This window comes from Drosophila obscura, unplaced genomic scaffold, assembly GCF_018151105.1.
Source record: "Drosophila obscura isolate BZ-5 IFL unplaced genomic scaffold, ASM1815110v1 contig_150, whole genome shotgun sequence".
NCBI lineage: Eukaryota > Metazoa > Arthropoda > Insecta > Diptera > Drosophilidae > Drosophila > Drosophila obscura.
The window spans coordinates 8,205,251-8,213,079 of NW_024542736.1; positions in this window are offsets into that span (position 1 = coordinate 8,205,251).

Sequence of the window (7,829 nt, forward strand, 5' to 3'; positions counted from 1 at the left end):
TTCGGATACTCAAACTCAAAGTCATAGTCATAGCCATAGCCGTATCCATAGCCATTTCTATATGTATGTAGCTATAGCCGGCGCAGCCCTTTTACAGATGTGCGATAAAACAAGGGGCAGGGCAACAAAAGGCATCGGAAAATATGAGAAACAAAGCATAAAATAAAACACTTCGGAACTTCGAGTTGACAATTTGAAGACGCCAATAAAGTTTCCTACGCTCCCCATTTGAGTCGTTCTGGCTGTCTGTTTGTTGCATGATCCGGGCTGCTAGTGTTTTCGTTTTTGTTTTTGTTTTCGCTTTCGCTTTTCCTTTTCCTTTTTCACCAATAAAAATTCTTTGGAAATCATTTAGGAAAACGCATGCATGCACATCATGTGCAAGCCCACGCCCACGAAATCCCCGCCCCCACTAGCTAGCAGATCCCCTTCTCAATGGAATTCGCCCCCACAGATTCCCAATGCGGAGATAAAACGCGTGTCAGACACGACAATGCCATGGATCATGTGTCAAATTGTGACTTGCAGTTCATGCTGCTCAGGGTGCTCATGGGGCTGCTGCTGCTGCTGATGCTGCTGCTGCTCGAACTAGTTACCTGGGAGACTCCTCGACGTCAGCGTCAGCCCCAACACTCTACGATGCTCAGCTTGGGGCGACGGCAAACGGCACACGCAAATGCACTTTTTGATTGCCTTTGGCTCTGGCTCTGGCTCTAGCACTGGCACTGGCACTGGCTCCATCCTCTTATATCCACCCTCATTCTCATTCCCATCCCCATCTTCATCTATATCTATATCTGTTTCTGTCGCTGGCTTTTCTTATCTGGCTTTGGGTGTTATTCTTATGAATAGTCGAGCGATGTGGCACGGACACAGCTGACACAGACTCTGAGTGTGTTGTTGCATTGTCGTTTTATTTGATGTTGGGGTAAAAGCTTTTATCAAAAATCGTATTGCATGCAAATTAGATTCCTCTCCGATGTTACTGTCTTGCCTTTGTTCGGCAATCTAAAACTATATACTCGTACATTGCCATTCAGATGATGCCATTGTCGCGCTGGCTTGCTTGCCGGCTCTCTTCCCTCTTACCTCTTCCCGGCTGCTGCATCTGCGGGCCTGCTGATAAAGATACCGACGACATGCACACGACAATGCTGCCTGCCACACGCTGATGATTCAGACATTGCAACCAAAAGCAGTCGCCGGGATGATGATGCTGCTGCTGCTGCTGCCGATGCTTCTGCTGCTGCTGCTTGGTCTTTTGTCGCAGGTCTCAATTGACTTGATAAACTTCTTCCTACAGTTTTTTTTTTTTCAATTCCGTCGTACGCTTTTGCTTGTTAACGTCAACTGGCTCGCACACACACACACACACACAGAGTGCCACGGAGATAGAGCGACATGGGATGGGTGGTAAGCAGAGGAGACAGTCACAAAGATGCAGGCGTAAAATGAGTTCATTTTTTTTCTGTGGACTCTATCGAGCACGTCTTATCTGGAGTCGCATACGTATTTGGCCGTGGCAGGCAGGCAGTCAGGCTGGCGGGGAGTGTGGGAGTAGATGTGGAGTCGCCACCAGACTCGGTATCAGAGTCGGAGTCGGAGGCTTAAACACACTTGAATGCATTTCCATTTCATGGCTATGGCTTCATTGCCGCCAAATGTCGCCGTCTGCCGCTTTGTCTGGTGGCTATGCGCCAAGTTGCCAAAAGAAGAAAAAAAAAACCGTCTCTCTGTCGCTGCCCCAAGCACTACTGGCTGTTTGTGTAATAGCGTTCATCGAAGCTTAAGGTGTATAAATCACACACAATGCGGTCTTTTGTAGTTTCAGGCGACACTCACAAAGGCACACACACACTCACATTGGGAGAGTGGGACACACACACACAGACAGAAGAGAGACTGCAGTCCGCAGTGGGAAAAAGCGCGCAGCTTGATTTTTCTCGTTTTTCTTTTGGGGTCTAAATTATGGCCGTGGCGTTCCGCTTTAACACTGTGAACAGAGCCGCGTGTCTGGGGCAGCTGGTCTCGGCTTCCGCCGCCCGGCATTTAAATAATAATAAAATCATAATTTATTTTTAACAATTTGTTGCACTGTTTGTAATCATTTGTTAACTGTCCGGGCTTAGGACCCTCGAATAGTTCCGCTCGAGAGCGACGAGGCGTTTAAGCCGCTTAGCAATAATCACAACAACAGCAACAGCAGCAGCAGCAGCAACAACACCAACAAAATATCTTAACAATGAAGACAATGCTGGAGCAACGGCTGCCACTTGAGGCGGCCAGCGGCAGCAGCAGCACAGTGCTCTAATGCCCTCTGATAAATAGTCAAAATATTTAAGCGGCATATTTAAAATCAAATAAACACATCAGCCAACAATCAAAAGCTTGCTGAACTGTAAATTGAGCTTAGTTGCGCTACATTTGAGTCTCGACTCCAGTGCGAGTGTAGTCGGACGCCCCGGGGCCTTCGATGGAAGTGCAGGCGAGCGGCAAACGACCCACTCAACTGCAGCTCCTCCACTCCACGGTCCACATGCAGCCTCCAGCTTAAAGTAAACAGCTTAGCCCGAGCCGGAGCTCTGCACTTGCATCTGCATCTGCATCAGCATTTCCATCTATGTCTCCATCCATATCTCTGCCACTGACTGCTCTGCCCCGAAGATTCGCCTCGAATTTGTTTATGGCCAACTCCTGCCTGCCGCCTGCCGCTTGCCGCTTGCCGCTTGTTGCTAGCCATTGCCATTGCTTCTTCTGCACCATCAGCAACAAATGTAGTTACATTGCGTAGATCTCCCTGGCCATGTCTCCATGTCTCCCCTCTTCTTGGCGCCGTGGCAACAAATTTGTACACATGTTTCTGTCATTTTATGGAATTATGTGTGCGTGTGTGCAATGGAAACGACAAACGAAATAAAATCACTTTTTCCAACACATTCATTTCATTTGACAGACGCACCATGGAGAGGAGCAGCCGAATGGGCATAAAAAATATTTATTTCTCTCATATAAATTATGGAGGTATTAATTGGATGCTAAACCGAGGTGATCCAGGTCATTCAAGGCATGCATAAATCATATACCAACCATACTGATGACTGATGACTTTGCTAAGGCCTTAAGGCAGATCTTTATGCATTTATGGTAAAGAAAAGAAAAGGAAGATAGTCAACTTTGATACGGCTACAAGATAAATTGCATTGAATATACACAGAAGAGGTAGGCCCATGGTAGCATGAGCAAAAAACTAAAAGTCATGAATTTATTGCATTAGATGGTACTCTGATCTGTCTGAAGATATGTAAATAGCGGGTCAATAAATGACATTGCTTAGAATATTCCAAACGAATAGAGTTTTGTTTTAATTCAGTAAGTTCTTAAATATAGCTAATAGTTGAAGACTTTTTCTATCAGATGAGTAAAAATTATCCATAAGTTTTTTAAGTTTAAGTTTACTCTTTTAATAGATGGAACAATTTTGAACAGACAAATAAATTCTTAAGGATGAAAACGCAAGATAAAAGTCCAGTTAAAGATGCATACCGATCGACAGAGTTAACTTATCAATTTAAATGCATGTCAAAGAATACGTACGAGTATTTGAGATATGCAAAGTATGTGGCGTTTGGTTTCTTAATGTTATCTATTTGAGAATCTTTATAATAATTCTTCTATTTGGGCCATCATTCCTTGTTTTTTGTAAATCTATCAATACGAAGACCATTAAACACAGGTATTTTGTTTTTGTTAATTTATGCATCAATATTTTGGTCGAACCAATAAATCTCATAGCGCCCCCATCGGAAGAGGTGTTCGGTTCCAAGCACCTGCACGGTTCAGAGGTTAGGGAACTTTTTGATCCCAAACATAAATTCTCGTCCATTGTGAGGCGTCTCTCCAGTCCCCATTCCCCAGTCCATGTACCATGTCTGTCTATCGTTCGGCTCGGCCCTGACAGGTGCAGCTGCCAGCGGCATCGACAATCCACGAGAATACAACTTGCTGGCTGTGCGTGCGTCTCTGTTTACTTATGGAATTTGAACTTTTCCCCCGCCCGAGCTGACTCCCTGACTGACTAACCGACTGACTGACGGAGCATCTCACTCACTTATTTTTGGGGGAGAGAGACGTGGTGACGGGCTGTTTATGTTGTTAAATGCAAAAATGATTTCCATTTCCATTAAAAGCAAACAAATGGCAGGGCGCACGTAGCAACGAGCGCTGTGCGTGGCCCGCCGAGTTTTTGGTTTAAAATGCAATAACCAATAAAATAAATTGCCAAACAAAATGATCAAACATTAAGCCAAGCAGCACCGGCATTTGTTTGGTGGCCGTGAGTGTGCGTGGGGTTTTTGGATGCTGCTGCTGCTGCTTTTGCTGTTCTGTCCGGGATGTTTTCTGATTTTGTCGCAAATGTGTCTCATTATTGCGTGATATTTATTTAGGTTATGACTTAAGTTGTGTCACGTCCGTCTAAATTTATATCCAATATGTTGACTATCAGACGAGGCCGACGCCGCTCATTCACGGACAGAGCCAGAGCCATCGAAATTTATGCCGCAGATCTGGGACTAGCGATGCCTCCATAACCTTACCATATACATAGATATATGCACACCTATTCCCCGTCCCAGAACCAGGGCCCAAAACTATCTGTTTCTGTTGAGAATTTATATGCAAATATTCAATGCACGTCGGGCGTCGTGCGCACTGCAATCCGCAGACGACAACAGTCAGTCGTACCAGCAGCAGCAGCAGCAGCTCTGGGCTCGCAGCACGCCACTAATTGGACCCAGCGGTTCGCCATCATCATCGTGATCGCATTTAAATGTGCTGATCAATTTACTTAAATGTTAATGGCAGCCCAGGGCGTGGCATGGAGAGGTGAAGCGAGGTGAAACTGGGCCTGGGACTGGGACTGGGACTGGGACAGCGACTAAGTTGAAATTGAGCTGAATGGTGGAGCTGCATAGATGGCCCTAATGGCAGTGTGGGTCTGGGTCTGAGTTCATGCTGGTTACCTTACTTTTAATGCGTTTTGGCCATGCTTATTGCTTGGCTCTCACGTGTGTCAGTGTCAGGTGCGTGTGTGTGTGTGTGTGTGTGTATGTGTTAGTGTATGTGTTTGTCCGTGGTGCATATAAAAAGAAATATGACACACATAAACCGAAATTAGCTGCCAATTTGAGATGGCATCGTCGCATGCGAATTGTTTTATATTTGTTTTTGGCGGCATTAAGCCATTAAAAAAGAGGCGCCATAAAATACCGCAAGCTCAGGCTATAGCTATAGCTATTGCTATATAGCTGTAGATAAGCTATCGGTGGGGAGTCCCTTCCCCCGTTCAGACCACATGTTCCGCCGCTCTGCCGCAATGCCCTGGCAAGGCAATCAAATCAAATTTGTTTGGCTTTGTGCGTGCGTGAGTGAGTGCTCTGCCCCTGCTCATTCCTCTCTTTTCATCACGTTTGATTGTTTCGTTCTTTGTTTCTCTCACTCTTCCGTCTGTCTGACTGTCTGTCTCTTTTGGGTGTGCAGCCTAAAAGCATGCCACACATTTTTCACAACAGATTACGCTCTGCAGCCAAATCCGCTGCAGTTTTTCATTTGGCTTCAAGTTTTTTGTCTATGTCTAAACTTATTATCATTTTGGCTATTTATTTTATGGCACAGCGAGTGCGAAGGAGGGAGGGACAGTGCAGGGGTGGGGTGCGGTGCTGCTACAATTGTTTTCACATGCAAATGCTTCTTGCCCCATGCCATGCCAAAGCATTTATATGCAAATGGATGTGTGTATATGTACGTATGCTCTGGCTACGCTGCTACCACTCTACACCGCTCCCTCTCTCTCACTACCTCTCTCTCCCTCTGTCCCACTGCGAGACACACTCAAAAAGAGATTTCCACTAAAAGACAAATGCTACAATATTACAAAGAGTACGGCAGCAGCAGCAGCACCAGCAGCAAGGGAATGACTGGAGGATGGCATACCTTGAGTGGCTGCTGCAAATGCTGGAGGGTTGGTTGTCGCTCTGCCCTGCTACGCGTTCAAGTGGCAAAAAAATCGCTGAAGTCGCAAAAATTATTGCAGTTGGCAACTTTGAGCTGACTCTTACACAAACACACACACACACACATACATCGCATGGACGAGAGAGAGAAAAAAAGAAAGAGTGGGTCACGCATACAGACAAAAACAAAGTGCGCTGGCGATAAAAATAAAGTGACAGCAAAAACAATTGCAAACTTGTGCAATTAATAAAGTGAAAAGTGAGCAGTTCTCCTTCTCTGATCGACCTCCGATTCCAGGTGAGTCAGGATACGTACGTATCCATCCAGCATGGCAGCATGCCACCACCATCATCAGCATCATCCACACAATCCCATCATCGTCATCATCATCATCAGATGGAGTTAAAGCCCAATGGCATCGCCAATGTTTTCACACGTGTTGTCGTTTAAATATTTAAATGTGCTCCTGGCAGCATCGGCGCTGACAACGCCATCCGATCTGCTCCTCCTCGGTTGCTGCTGCTGCTGCTGCTGCTGCTTTTGCCTGAAGTTTTACATGTTTTGCTGTGTGTTAGACCAAAAAGCAAACTGCTGCAGCGACATCTCATCCCACACACACACACACACACACTGGCACACTAGCACACACACACACTTAGTCGTAGACACGGACACACACTACAGCGACACACTCGAGGATGAGTTCTCTGGTATTTTTTTTCTTCTGGTGCGCTATGCCAACGTCGTCGTCGTCGTCTTCTTTTATCAGACAAACTAAGCGCAAAATTAGTTTTTGAACTTTTTAAATTGGTTTATTTCATGGAGTTTTGATTTTTAGCACGTTGCGTAACGAGCCCGAGAACCGAACAGAACCGCGCTCCCGTAATTGGCTAGCCGTGCTCGAGCATTCCGCGGAGACGCCAATGGAGGCGATGGCGGCTATGGCGATGGCTGATGGCAAGGACTTGCTTAACGCCTTCATTAGCAGTCCACTGCATGTGTGTATCTGTGTGAGAGGAGTGGGAGTGGGAGTGGGAGTGGGAGTGAGAGTGGAAGTGGAAGTGAAAGAGACGGGGCTGAGTAACTACTCAATTTGCCAGACGACTTAAAGTGAAATCATTTTTTCAAAATCTTTCGCTTTTCCCTACACAATTTTGCAATTATTGTAATATGGGCATGCGGAGAGCGTGTCCTCATATTTTATGACATTTTTCTTTGGCTTTGTTTTTGTCGTTGCGAGTTCTAGAAAGTGTCGGGACACACACAGACACACTCGCATTCTCTAGCGCTGTAGCGCACTCTTGCACGTGGATACTTGCACGGTGGATACGTGCGAACGCCATCCATGCTCACTTAATACCTTATAATTTGCTGTGAGTCGTTGCTTTCATAAAATATACTTTATGAACAATAATTCATACGTGTACGGCTATGTAGCGAGGTATGAGTGTGTCTCAGTGTGAGTGAAAAGTGCATAAAAATCAATTTTTGCGCATAAAAAACAACACCAACACACACAGCCATGAATAAGCGCCAAAACAAAAAAGGTTCGACTGAAGTATACCATGGAGAACAGATATGAAATATATTATTATAAAAGACATTATACAGACATGAATATGTACAGATTTATTATGTATGTTTATCCGACTGCTGATTAAATGATTTACTAGGTGCAGAGGTCAAAATTTTACTATACACCTAAATATATATATATATTTATTTTCGTATGATTTTGTCAGAGTGAGACAACAACAATATCTACACAATTTTCATTTGAATATAGCCCGAATGATTGATGTGTTCCCCTTTCAATC